At 39.9% G+C, this 15,272-nt stretch overlaps 1 pseudogene; it reads right to left on the bottom strand.

Moving 5' to 3' along the window:
• Positions 1–13,656: 13,656 nt before the first annotated feature.
• LOC103107939 (RWD domain-containing protein 1-like) lies at positions 13,657–14,139 on the bottom strand (annotated as a pseudogene).
• Positions 14,140–15,272: the final 1,133 nt, after the last annotated feature.

Raw genomic sequence — 15,272 nt, forward strand, 5'->3', positions numbered from 1 at the left:
AAATAAGGGCAACAAAAGAGAATAAATACATATAAAGTATTTTAGGAAATCATTAAAAATAAGTAAATAAACATAGAGGGGGCCAGGTGGTGGTGCACATGTTACAATGTGCAGGGAGCTGGGTTCAAGCCCCCTGTCCCCAACTGTAAGAGGAAAGCTTCCTACTAGGTGAAGCAGGGCTGCAGGCATCTCTCTCTGTCTCATTCTCTCTTCCTCTTAGTTTCTGGCTGTCTATCCAATAAATAAACAAATATAATTTTTAAATGAATAGATAAATAAACATTAACATACCTTAATGTGAGTATGTAGTAAATTAAAATGATATTATAAAATTGTTTAATGACCTACAATATGTTCATAATATATGTTTTAAAACGTAAAGTATTACCAATGTGTAACACCAAGTGACATCATCTCAGCTGGGATAACAGATACAGATGGAAGAAGAATTTGTGCGCAAACACACACACACATACACACACATTCAAACTGGAATCACAACTGAGTGGATTCACCTTTTGTCTCTTTTGTTTACATCTACTTTACAATTTTCCTAAAGTGTCCAAAATAAATTAGCATCTAGAAAAACAAATATGCTACTTGAAAAGACAAATAAGCCAGAAAAGATGTTCTAAGGGGAAAGTTGTAGCATTCCTCTCATATGGTAAAAAAGAAAAAAAGAGGGAGTGGGGAGGCAGCACAGCAGGTTAAGCACATGTAGCACAAAGTGCAAGGACCAGAGTAAGGATCCCGGTTCAAGCCCCCGGCTCCCCACCTGCAGGGCAGTCGCTTCACAGGTGGTGAAGCAGGTCTGCAGGTGTCCATATTTCTCTCCCCCCTCTGTCTCTCTCCCCTCTCTCCCCCCTCCTGTCTCCATTTCTCTCTGTCCTATCCAACAACGATAACATCAATATCAACAACAATAATAAAACAAGGACAACAAAAGGGAATAAATAAGTACATATTTTTAAAAAGTTTAAAAAGAAAAATATATATATATATATTAGATCAGGGTAATGGAAATATATAATTCATCAGTGATTGTGATCCCTGAAGCAAGTCACTTCCCATTTATTACTTTATTTCAGATTTCATTTACTGATTGAGAGAGATAAAGATATACCGAGAGACATTCGATCGCAGCTCAACTTTGGCTTACTGTGATTCTGGGGATCGAAACTTGAACCTTATAGCCTCAACCATTATCTAGGTCCCTAGCCCCACTTCCCATTTCTAACCTTCTGCTATTCTTTGGCAGAAGAAAATAATTCAACTAGATGAACCTGAAAACATTTCCATATTCCATGATTATAAATATGTTATACATGTATGTAATTTACTTATATTGTTTTAACTTGCATTTTTTTTTTCTCCTAGCATACAACTTAGCAGTCTGTGTTCTTTCGGATTGCTGGATGAAGGAAGAAGAAGCTTCCCTCTGTCTTTATGGCAATCTCATATCTGCTTAAGGAAAGTTGTCCAAATCCCATGCCCCAGTTCTGGCCGATATGAAGAAGAGTGCTACAGAGAACAAAGAGGCCATAGTATCTCTGACAGATCAGCTTGGGACCAGTGTGCTACAGGGAATGGAAAAGCAGGGAAGTGTTCATACCAGAACTCTCAGTGATGCAAGCAATGCAAACTGTGTGACCTTCAACTCTGTCCTTCCTCCTCTGGGGGGATGACAGGGAAATCAGCAACAATGATATTGACCCAAAATGACACTGTTTTAGGAGAGGCAGCATGGTGGCCATAAGTCCTGGGATTTAAATGAATGAAGAAATAAATAGTAATACACCCTGAGTAAAAATGAAGAATTTTTGTTTGTTTTTTTTATTATCTTCTTTTTTTTTTTTAATTGTGAGGTTAATGGTTTACAGTACAGGTGTTGATACATGGGCACAACTTCCATCTGTCTGTGAAACACACCCAGCTGCGGTCCTTTTGCATTGCTATGTGTCAGGACATAAAAGCCCCTACTCCTCCTACCCCATTGGCTTGGTGCCTAGCACACAGATGGTTCAAGATTTAAATTGTGTTCCCCCTTTCTTTCTGTTCCTGATCCTTAAGTTCTGCCCATGAGTGAGATCATCCCATATTTATCTTTATCCTTTTAGTTTATCTCACTTAACATGATTCTGTCAAACTCCATCCAAGATGAGTTGAAAAAGGTGACTTTATGATTGTTAATAACTGAGTAGTATTCCACTGTGCCTTTATATCAGAAATTTCTTAGCCACTCAACTAAGTTTTTGTTTATTTGTTTGTTTAATTAAAATTAAGTCCTGGGAGGTGTCTCAATGATATGGGACAGGACTTATATGGATAAGGATCCAGGTTTGTTTCCTGACATGACATGACAAAATCTTCTAATATCTCTCTCCTCTCCTCTCCTCTCCTCTCCTCTCCTCTCCTCTCCTCTCCTCTCCTCTCCTCTCCTCTCCTCTCCTCTCCCCTCCCCTCTTCTCCTCTCCTCTCCTCTCCTTTCCACTCTACTCCTCTCCACTCCACTCCTCTCCTCTCCTCTCCTCTCCTTCTTCCCACCCTCATCTCATATTATACAACAAACATAAATGAGAGGTGTTACATGGATGATAAAATCTATCAGTGAGGGAGTACGGCGGTAGTGCAGCAGGTTAAGCGCAGGTGGCACAAAACACAAGGACCAGCATAAGGATCCAGGATTGAGCTCCTAGCTCCCTACCTGCAAAGGAGTCGCTTCACAAGTGGTGAAGCAGGTCAGCAGGTGTCTATCTTTCTCTCCCCCTCTCTGTCTTCCCCTCCTCTCTCTATTTCTCTCTGTCCTATCCAACAATGATGACACCAGTAATAACTACAACAATAAAAAGGGCAACAAAAGGGAATATATATATGTATATATATATATATATATATATATATATATATATATATATATACATACATATATATATCAGTGAGAGAGATCTTCTACCAGTGTAGAATGTTCCGTCCATCTAGAAAACAAAAGACCTGCTAGCTTCCCAGGTTTCTGAATGTCTGGATTCCATAGTGATACACGGGACTGTTAGCATGATCATATTTATACTTCTGGTAAAAGTTTTAACACCCCAACAATGATCAAGTTCACCCTACCATCCATATTATTTGGGTCATATTCCCAACACCTAGCAGTGCCAAGAGCCCAGATGAGCAAGAATTCTTATTTGAGAAATTTCCCAAGACATATGATATTCAATAATAAAGAAGGAATACTGGGATGATTGGTCATCCTACTAGTGAATCAAGACTTCCCACTGGCAAGGGACTCAACTCAATTCCAACCTATTCACATCTGGATATTTATATTTTTATTCTTGAATCTCTGTATAAGTTGTACATTGACTATTACTATGGATGAAAGTGTGCCCCCTTGAGAGTCCGTATGTTCTCAAATAAACCTCAGCACTTATGGGGCCAGGCGGTGGTGCACGGGGTTGAGTACACAAAGTACTGTGTGTAAGGACTGGGCTTCAAATCCCCAGTAGAAACCAGCAGGGGGAAAGCTTCATAAGAAACGAAGCAGTATCACAGGTATCTTTCTTTCTCCATATCTATCTCCCCCTGCCCTCTCAATTTCCTTTTGTCCTATAAAATAAAATAAAATAAAATAAAATAAAATAAAAGGAGAAAAGGAAAAAATATGGTCACCAGGAGCAGTGGATTTGTCATATAGACACTGAGTCTCAGCAATGATACTGGTAGCCATTTCAAACAAATAAAAAGTCTCTCAGTACTTTAAAGAACTATTAGCCAATTGACTTGTATGCCACAAAAAGTGGAGGTTACCAGGGTCACATAAAGAAAAGATCAGATGCTCACTCAACCTCATGCTAGCTACCAAACTCAAGCAAAACTATTGTTGTTGTATACCCCCAGGAGCACGCCTAAAATTGTTCTCCTAGTTTTCTTCTACCCTACAATCTATAAGCTCATTTGCTCTGATCCTACTTTCTGGTTCCTGTTCATTAACCATCTTGTCTCAACTTAGTTAATGCCACCTTCCAGACACCAGATGCTACCATGACTCCACCCCAACTTCTCTGGGAGGATGACCTCACCAATGTGTCCTGGATTCTCACCTCTCCAGAGCTCTGGTCCACCATGGAAAGATAGAAATAGGCTGGGGGTATGGATGGACCTGTCAACCACCAAGCTCAGTGGAGAAGCTGCTAGAGAAGCCAGAACTCCTACCTTCTGCTCCCCACAAACAATCTTGATCTATACTCCCAATGGAGGAGAAGTAATAGAATGAAGATAAGAGGACTCTGCACTCCAGCTCTATCAGCACCCAAAGAGATAGAAGAAAAAGGAGAGGGACATATGGTGGTAGTTATGATGTCATGAATGGCTTAGAGGGAAAGAGAGGAATGAATCAGAAAAAGAAGGAGCATGTATAAATGTGGACAGATAGTTGTAGAGAAGATGGTTAGCCCATGTCTAAAACTTTAGGGGAACAGTGATGGACTGCAGTGGGGAGAGTGAATATTCAGAATTCTGGTGGAAGGAATGGTGTGGATTCAAACCCCTGTGGACATTTAAGTCTGAATATCTTTTATATTTTATAAAAATATAAAATATATAAAATTAAATTAAAAGGCACTATTTGATAAAAAAAAAAAATCAGATGAGGACACCAAGGTGGAATAACCCAGAAAATAAAAGGAGGAGGGAAAAAGAAAGACCTGCCAACACTGTTCTTGTATTTCTAGGCTCTAGAGCAATGAAGAAAAACTCTCCTGTCCTGTAGTTCCCTAGACTGTGGCTATATTACCTAAGCAAACTTAAACAAATAAACTATCAAAGAAAAATTGTCCTTCACCTCACTGTCAGGAGGACATGGGCATCTCAACACTCTAGAGGAATGGTTGTTCCTAGGAATACAGTAATGCATCTTGTTTCACCACAAACTTTTTTTTTTTCAGTAATTCAGGCACTGGGAACAGCTACCTAGATTTTTCACAGTGCTTTAAATTGCATTTCATTTCCCATTTCATTAAGAAACTGTCATGATTTGCATTCTGTCCATCTGTCCAAGTTAATTTCATCTCTCTGAGGAGCTGACCTGTCTCTTTCTGTTTAGTAAGTCTAATTGGTTTTGATGTCCATGTTAGATCAAGTTTAATTATCAGGTGGCCAATGGTCCCTAATGGCTTATTTGAAATTTTGCATTTTCTCATTCAGAAAGTATTGTCAGCTACCAACACATCAGGACATAAAGTGTCCTAGTTAGAAACATTCAGTTAAGTTCTTACAAGTCATACCAGGTCACATGATGGCTGGACTGACTACAAAGTACACTATGAAAAAGCAAATTAATTAAAAAAAATAAATTTTCAAAGCAAACAGCATTAGACTTGGAAAAGTGAAAAATGGGCTTTGTAGATTAAATTTTTTTTTCAAATTTGATGCTAAGACTCTTCCTTTAATATTTAAAACTTAGAGAGAATTGGGGATAAAAAGGTTCTTGGAGTCAGGTGATGTGAGAATCACTTAACACTGTTTGACACAGGTACCTAGTGGCCAGAACATTGTGTCAGGTTTAGTCCATTCTCAACCAACCTGTTCTGAGGACCTCTTCAGAAGGCAGGCCGATCTCAGTATTCACTTCTGATATCAATACCTGTTGTTCTCTGTTCTCTTCATCCCATTCCCAATTTCTTATAATAAAATCCACACACACACACACCCACACACACAATCTCTTCCTGAAAAGGTCAGTTGACTTTAAAAAATAAGTTTCTCAATCATACAACAGGGCAATGGAGCCTCACATTACTTGAGATAAATAAAAAAATAAAAGACAATTATTCAACATGTGTGGACTGGTTTTTAAGAAAGAAATTAATCCTCGAAAGGACAGAAGTCATCTGCAGAATTGATAGAGTTATACAGTCATTGAGCCCCTATAGTAACCCTGATGACAATTTTTTTTAAAGAAGGAATCAATAAACAAATAGGAACAATTACTGTAACAAGGCAGTTACATGAAAGAAACTATTATGATTAGAGTTCACATATATTATTTAAAAAATTTTAATATTTATTCATTTACCCTTTTTGTTGCCCTTGTTTTATTGCTGTAGTTATTGTTGTTGTTATTGATGTCATTGTTGTTGGATAGGACAGAGAGAAAGGAGAGAGGAGGGGGAGAGAAAGATAGACACCTGCAGACCTGCTTCACAGCTAGTGAAGCAACTCCCCTGCAGGTGGGGAGCCAGAGGCTTGAAGCAGGATCCTTATGCTGGTCCTTGTGCTTTGTGCCACCTGCGCTTAACTGCTGCGCTACCACCCAACTCCCCACAGATATTCTTAGCTATATGGACATGGACAGGAAATATGAACAATATTGTCCGAAGACCATGAGAGAGAAGAAGTACATTTACCTACTCACCAAAGACCTCAATATACCAGATGATCTCAAAGCTACAGACTGCAAGAAAGGAGAGCTGAAGGCAGTTAAAACTAAACATGAAGAGCTTCTTTTATAAAACCTTGACAATTAAGGTAATTAAGTTCAAGAAAACCATGGCAGTACCATTAATCGTTAAGATTTGATGCAAGTTGCCTGAAAAGTTGAGACTGGAACAGTTCTTCTTAAATACTCAGCCTATTCCAATGAGATAGTAATATGAAGACAACTATTAGGATCTCTTCTAATGCAGGCTCAAGTCTTAATAACTTTTGACTTAGCTGAAATGGAATTTGAAAACACAGAATATGGGCAGTAGTGCTCTGGTAAAAATAACACATTACAATGCACAAGGACCCAGTTCTTGATCCCTACCTGAAATCTCTCTCACACTCTCTCTCTCTCTCTCTCTTTCTCTCCCTCTCTCTCTTTCTCTCTCTCTCCCTCCTTCCCTCCCTCCCTCCACAGTCCCTTTCCCCTCTACTTATCTGTGTCTATTCACATTAATCCATTAATTAACTAAAAGTAAAATATTAATATGACCCAACCATTAACCCCCCCTTGATCTCTTTAAGATGCTGACATTAGTTCTTCTAAACCAGAGATTAGATTATCTTTGACATTTTAAAAAAATAGTTCACATACATATTATGAATCATTGTTATCTATGCGTGTGTCTATATACATGTAGACACATATATATGGTATACATAATTCCATTGTGCCTTAAATCATCTAATGGAATTTCTACATTTTCAGGTTTTGAAACAGTATTTTACTTTATTCATGCATATTTAGTTATAAGAGTATTTCATAATACATTAATTCATATTACACCAAAAGATGGAATAAGTTGTCTTAAATGGAAATACAAATTTCCCATTTGTTTGGGTGAATAATTTTATCATCAACTCTTTTATGAATTATACCTCATTTGTAGCAAAGCTTCCCTTAAAAATCACTTACTCACAATATAGACTTACATTGTTCATATATATGCAATTTATCTTCAGATGTACCCTATAAGAAAAGAATTGCCAATCTTTAATCATCTTCATTTCTTTTAGGATGGCCATCAGAATTACATTGTCTACAGGAAAAAGGAGTTCTAGAAAATATTGGCTTATACAAGAAACAAGGAAGCCATAAGTTTCCTTTCTCAAAAAAGCACCTCACACAGTTAACAACCTTAACACAGTTGTATATACAGACTTAGACAACATCATCCTGTAGTCTAATGATTCATGATTGATGCTAGACCTCAAATCTATATCCATAGTAGACAGATGAAGAGATAAAGGATAGCATTTCACCTCCTTCTACCTGCTGAGGGGACTGGTCATATGCCCCATAAAACAGATATTTTTGAGATTTTAATAGTGGATTTTGAGAGAGAAAGAGATTGGGGCAGGGAGAGAGAGAGAGAGAGAGAGAGAGAAGCCAGCACACTGCTGAACCTAGAGGCGGGGTGTGGGGGGGCCCTTTAAAAATCCAAGTCCTGTGTTCAAGTGCTGAGTTATCTCCCTAGATATCTATTTATATTTTATTCACACACAACATAATGACCTAAGGGTAACAAATCACATTCCAAACACAAAGACAACCAGACAGCCGGTGAATGCTACAATGCTACCATCCAAGGAAAAACAAGAGAAGAAATACTGAAAGAAAACAATTTATGATATATAGTATATATTTTTAATTATTTATAAAAGGGAAACACTGACAAAACCATAGGATAAGAGGTGTACAACTCCACATAGTTCCCACCAACACAACTCCATATCCCATCCCCTCCCATGATAGCTTTCCTATTCTTTATTTCTCTAGGAATATGGACCCAGGGTCATTATGGGATGCAGAAGGTGGAAGATCTGGCTTCTGTAATTGCTTCCCTGCTGAACATGGGCTTTGGCAGGTGGATCCATACTCCCAGCCTGTCTTTCTCTTTCCCTAGTGGGGCAGGCTCTGGGAAAGTGGAGTTCCAGGCATACTGGTAGGGTTGTTTGCCCAGGGAAGTCCAGTTGGCATTATGGTAGCATCTGGAACCTAGTAGCTGAAAGAAATGTTAAAATAAAAAGCCAAACTGTTGACTAATCATGAACCTAAAGGCTGGAATATTGAAGATGAAGATTTAGGAGGTTCCATTCTATAGTTATATTAGTTATATTCCAAAGGTCCCATTACTATACTACTTATTGTATGTGTTTTTTGTTTGTTTGTTTGTTTTGTTTTGTTTTGAGCCTGACATCTCATATGCAGGTGGACCCAAGTTATTGTCTGGGGAGATGATGTCATGGGCGGAAATAGGGCTAGAAAGCTGGGTCATGGAACAGAGTAGCTCCCAAATGTGGGAAAGTTATAGAAATGTTGCTGACTATAAACCCCATCAATTTGACGTGATCTAGGGCCCCATATTCAGCTTAGGAGCCTATGTGACATCTGTATCTCTTTAGATCTGAGCTCGCATCCTGTGGTCATGAGGAGAAATGTTCCAAGCTGCCTCAATTTCAGGACCTATCTTCCTCTGGGATAGAACACCCCCTGTCCTTCGGAGGATGAAACATTATCTACCATTGTTCCACATAGAGTGCAAGGTCCTACAAAGCGATGCAAGAGCCCACATAGGGGTTTGTTATGTTTTTCCTGATGGAGATGACCAGTAACAATGGAAAGAGGGATCTATTTGAGGTCTAATCCATCATGTCTGTTTGGGAATCTCAGGACTCCCCAACTAGGGCCCCAGCTGATGGGGTGGCCTGATAGTGACTAAAAGAATCATCGTTAAAGTATGCCAGTCTTTTGCCTTTATTCAGCTTTTGCAGTACTTACAGTAGTCTCAAATTGTTAATACATTTCTAATAATGACTTCTTCTTTGGAGCGTTGAGTATCCTAAAAGCTTAGACCAGGGAGAACAGAAGCAACTGGTGGTGTTACTTTATAAGACATAGCTATATATAACTAATGTCAAAGGACATAAATTATGGTGATGAAGTGAATAATACAGTAAATATTTCCAGAGACATCCAAAGGCATGGAATGTCAACTGTTCAGCCTCATTATTTGGGTGAGACCTTGCCTTTCTCATAGGATTCTCTAATTCCATTTTGGGTGGTTCACTTCCTAACAAAGTCCCAAAACCTAAATATAGACCAGGTCCCATGATATAGGGCATATGTTCACATGTATCCATAAATTTGGGCAAACGTGAACCGTAGTCTGCAGTGAGTCAGTATATGCAGCAAGCAAGTAGAAAGACCTAAAAGACACCATAAAGTTCCTAAGGAAATAGTTTCTACTTAGACTTAGATACTCTCCTCATCTACTTCATATTACACTTCCCTCAGTCACTCCAAACCTAACCTTATCAAAGCAATGACTGCAAAAGTTGAATAAGAGCAAGAGACTGTCATACTTTAGCAATATGTGGTATTTAAAAAGAAGTCTGTTGTCACTGAGAACTCATGTTGAATCATTAGGCCAACAGCAACAAATGGGACCAGATTGAGTGCACAAGAACTCCAGTTCAAGCCCCTGGTCCCTACCTGCAGAGGGGAAGCATCACAAGTGTTGAAGCAGGACTACAAGTGTCTCTGTCTCTCTTGCTCTCTACCTCTCCCTTCTCTCTCAATTTCTCTGCTTCTATACAAACTAAATGTAATTAAATTAAAATTAAATGCCTTTAAAAAGAAGTAAGCTGCAGCGAGCTAGGTGGTGGTACAGCGGGTTAAACACATATGGTGCAAAGCGTAAGGACCAGCTTAAGGATTCCGGTTCTAGCCCCTGGCTGCCCATCTGCAGGGGGTTCAGTTCACAGGTGGTGAAGCATGTCTGCAGGTGTCTATCTCTCTCTCCCCTCTCTATCTTCCCTTCCTCTCTCGATTTGCCTCTATCCTATCCAACAAGGACAACAATGACAATAAACAACCAGGGCAACAAAAGGGGGAAAATAATAATAAAACATAGAAGTAAGCTGCTATATACAGTTTCTGAGTAGACATAAATGATGGAGTGATGCCCTTGTATGTAATATGACAAGCTGATCATAAGTATTTGCTTTGACCCTAATCTGTTTTAACAGCTCCATTACTGTTCTTATTCAGTCGTTGAATGCCTTAAGATCTGCCTGGAATATGACCAAAATGGGAATCAACAGTTGCCAATCTGGTCATGATTCTATCCACACTTTTAAGTGGCATTCAGTTATTTACTTTTATGGTTATTTATTTCCTCATTTCTAACATAAGCACAAAATCCCTTATTACCGATTTAGTCATTAATTTAGCAGAAATACTGATTATTAGGTACTAACCATGCCTTTGACACAAGAAAGGGAAATAGTAGATATTAATTTCTGTTTGTTTTTTCTTTGTTTTATCAGAGAATTCTCACCTCAGATAATTGGAGGGGTCAGGAGTCAAATTTAGGGACCATTAGTGTGCAAGTAGTATGTCCTACTCAGGGATACTCTCTTGACCCAACAAGAGAGATATTTAATATAATCCCCCAATCCTTTTAAATTATTGCTTTTAAGTCTTTTGGATATATTCCTACAAGTGGTGTTCATGGGTCATACATAAGGTATTTCCATTTTTGGTTAAGGATTCTTCAAACCAAATTCCATAGGGATTGCATCAGATTGCATTCTAGCCAACAGTGTATCTGTTCCTTTTTCTCCACATCCTTACTAACCCTTCTCATATCCTTTTATTGATGTGGGTGACTCTCAAAGGTGTGAGATGGCATCTCATTGTGGTCTTAATTTGCATTTCCTTCATGATTAGTGATGTGGAACCAAAATTTGGAAACAACTGAAATGTCTGAGGACAGATGATGGATAAAGAAGTCACTGGATAATCATTTAATGCCACACTATCCAGCAATCAAAAAAACTTAAGATTGTGTCATTTGGAACAAAATATACAAAACTGGATATACTTCTTTTAATAACTAAAGAGGGGAAGGAAACTGCATTTAGATTCACTCATATGTAGACTACAAATGATTTTAAAAAGAATTTGCAAGCAGTAAAATAAAATAAAATAAACAATAAAAATGACACTCAACTTTCTCTTGGACTCTAAGAGCAGAGTGGTAGCTCTGAGGGCATGAGAAGGACATAGAGTTTTGGTGGAAGGTGTGGTGACTAACATACACCATGTTTGAGAGTGAAATGATAAGCCCTGAAATTTTACAAATTTCTAAAACTTTGTTAATTCACTAGTAAATAATTGGAAAAAAACAGTAAAATTAAACCCCAATAAATGTTTTCCAAAACTTTACTAAAGAAATACAAGAAGGGGTCTGGGCAGTGACACAGCAGGCTAAAGACACATAGTATGAAGCATAAGGACCCAAGCAAGGATCCTGGTTAGATCCCCAGACTCCCCAATTGCAGGGGAAAATGCTTCACAAGTGGTGAAGTAGGTCTCCAGGTGTCTATCCTTCTCTCTTCCTCTCTGTCTACCCCCCCTTACAATTTTTTTCTATCCTATCCATAGAAAAAAATAAAAAAGGCCACAGGACCAGTGGATTTGTAGTGCAGTCACTGAGCCCCAGCAATAAGCCTGGAGGCAGAAAAAAACATGAAAGAGAGAGAGGGAGGGAGAGAGAGAGGAAGGAAGGGTGGAAAGAAGGAAGGAAGGAAGGATGGAAGGAAGGAATGATGGAAGAAAGGAAGAAAGGAAGGAAGGAAGGAAGGAAGGAAGGAAGGAAGGAAGGAAGGAGAAAGAAAGCAAGACAGAAAGACAGGTGGGGGGTAAATAACAGAATGGTTATACAAAGAGACTCTTATGCCTGAGGTTCCAAAGTCCCAGGTTCAACCAGGTTCAATCACCCACACCACCATAAGCCAGAGCTGAGCAGAACTCTGATAATAAAGAAAACAAGAAAGAAAGAGAGAAAGAAAGAAAGAAAAAGAAAGAAAGAAATTAAGGCCAGGTACAGGAAAGCAGGCAGTAACACACCTAGTTATACACAAATATTACCAAGACTCAAAGACTCAGTTTAGAGACCCCCGCTTCCCACTTGCAGGGAAGCTGTTTCACAAGCAGTGAAACTAATCTGCTGGTGTCTCTCTTTCTCTCCCTCTATCTCCCCATCCTCTATCAATTTCTTCCTGTACTATCTAATAAAAATTAGAAAGAAAAAGCAGGGAAAATGGCCACCAGTGCCAGGCTAGCATGGGGGTGCCTCTTCCCCAGGCTCATACTCACTGGGTTAGAGAGAACTTGACAGGAGCCAACCTGGGCATCTACTCACTCAGCAACACAGGAGAGAAATGACTCATGAACCAAACACATGGCGAGGAGGCAATGCAGTTCTCTTTACTGATCAGAGAGCCAAGGCTTTTAAAGGGCAGACCCAGAAGTGGCAAGTTGGAAATGGAAAATGGTTAGGAAAGGGGCGGAGAAAGGCAAAAGAGGGGTGGGAAGGTAGAAACTTCCTTAGCAACTGTTGCGAGGGTTTTAACTGGTAGGATTAATATTATCCTGCAGGCAGGGTCTTGGGGGTAAAAATAAGATAGATCAAAGAAATGGAATGGGTGGGGATCTCAGGCAAAACAATTATTATGTAGATAGGTCATAGTATCAGGAATGCAGGGTGCTTTGTGAGCCCTGCTGAGCTCAACCACATCCTCACAATTTCCCAACATCTCCCCCTTTCTTATAATCTAATGGCCATAGTATCAGGAATGTGGGGTGCTTTGTGAGGCAGGGAGTCTGATAAGAGGGGAAAACCTTTCCTGTCCTGCTTTGCTCAACCTCTCCATAGAGAGAGAGACTGATAGGATAGACACACTCCTCAGGTCAAGCCCTGCCAAGCTCAACCACAACCTCACTATTTCCCTACATCACTCCCTTCCTTTTATCTAATGGCCATATTTAAATGGGTCAATGTCTGTAAAAGACTCTATTTATTTCAGAGGAATAGCCGTGTAGGGGTGAACAGAAACCTTTTGGGCAGAAACCTGAATGATATTGTGCAGGCATTTTTAAAAGAACTAGAATAAGACAGGGAGCGATAAGTAAGAGTATCAAGGGCCAGCATGAGACCGAGGGGAGGCCTGGTGGGCTGAGAGGGTGGTGTCTGGTGGGCCAAGTGGTGATGGTGAAGGGGTGGGGCCTAACGGCGAGGCAGAGGGTGCATGGCCTGGTGGCGAGGGGCTTGGCCTGGCTGTGAGGGGCTTGGCCTGCAGGGCCTGGCAGGAGAAGGGCGTGGCCTGCTAGGCAAGGGACTTGGCCTTCCAACTTAAGAAATTAACAATTGTAACTGGAGTTCCATGAAATAATACCTTTTCACCTTCTTCTCCTTCTTTTTCTGTTTGTTTCTTTTCTTCTACTCTTCTAGTTTTTATTTGATCTACTATTTCATTCAGTTTTTCTTGTACAACTGTCACTAAAGTAAAGAGCATCACCATACCAAGGTTTTCTTCTGCCTATAATGCTAGTAATTTTTAAATGTCTGCAATATCACTATCATCTACATTTTCCTAGGAGAATATTTTATAAAGCAGGGTTTCATCTGGGTATTTTCCACTGTATGTAAACTTGGTGATTGTCTAGCCAGTTTCATCATTTTTTCCAGCCTGAGAGGTCACAGTAATGGTGAAGCTGGGTGGGTTTTTGGATAATACTGTAAAGGAGTTGGGGTAGACAAACTCCAGAGCCTCCAGCTCAATATGCTGCTCCTCGCTGTCACCTGTCATAGCAGCATCTGTCTTGCTCCTGCCCATGGATCTCTTGGAAGTGGGCCCAGGTAAGTACATGGCCATTTGGCTCTCCACAGGCTTACATTTACAAAGGCACTGCGGTTCTTTCTCTCTCTATTCTTATTTTCCTGAGACACTTCTGTCATGAGCAACCTTCCTCATCAAGAGGGTCCCCAAATCCTCTACTTCTTTTCCGCTAGACAGTTTCTCTGTCTCTGGGACATTTTGCTCTGGGCCACACCTTGCTTCCTCTTGGCCATGATCGCAACTTTCAGGAGATATGCAAAGCCACCTACCAAAAAGACCGAGCAAGTTCCCACTAAGACTTCCCCGGCACTCCCTCCCATGTCTTGCACGGAGAGTGGCAACTCTAACTTGGAAAATGGCCCCAGTCTAAAGGACCTCGAAGATGTGATCCAAGATTTAAAGGAGAAGGTCATTCTGCTTGCCACCAGATATTCTCAGTGTTGGAATCCTGGTCAAATTAAGATGGTTAAATAAAGAGAAAGGGGGAGATGAAGGGAAATTGTGAGGATGTGGTTGAGCTTGGCAGGGCTTGACCTGAGGAGTGCATCTATCCTGTCAGTCTCTCTACTGAGAGGTTGAGCAGGAAGGGACAGGAGTAACTCCAAGGGTTTGCCCCATCTTATCAGACTCCCTGCCATCTCCTCCTTTCTTTTTATCTAATGGCCATAGTATCAAGAATGCAGGGTGGAGCAGGGGGATCTGGCTGAATGTTTTAAGGAATGCCAGGCTCCTAGAGACAGAAAAATGCAGGGTGCTTTGTGAGGCTCCTCACAATTTCCCAACACACCAGCAGCAATGGATTCATGGTGCTGGCCCCAAGCCCCAATGATAACCCCGGTGGCAATATACATACATATATATTTAATTAAAAAAAGAAAAGAAATAAAAGGTACACTAAAATATAAAGTGAGCCATTTGTTTAATCCACTGGGATTTCTGTCAGAGAAATATTCAATGTGTGACTGTAACTGTGCAACGTAACAAGTGTTGATGTGTGTTAATTCTTTTCTGTCATCCTTAAGTTAAATAAGTGAAAACATACATAACCAAAGGCAGTATTACCTTTAAATCACTAAGTAAGGCATGTTTGTACTGTACTCAAC

This window comes from Erinaceus europaeus, chromosome 3 (assembly GCF_950295315.1).
Source record: "Erinaceus europaeus chromosome 3, mEriEur2.1, whole genome shotgun sequence".
NCBI lineage: Eukaryota > Metazoa > Chordata > Mammalia > Eulipotyphla > Erinaceidae > Erinaceus > Erinaceus europaeus.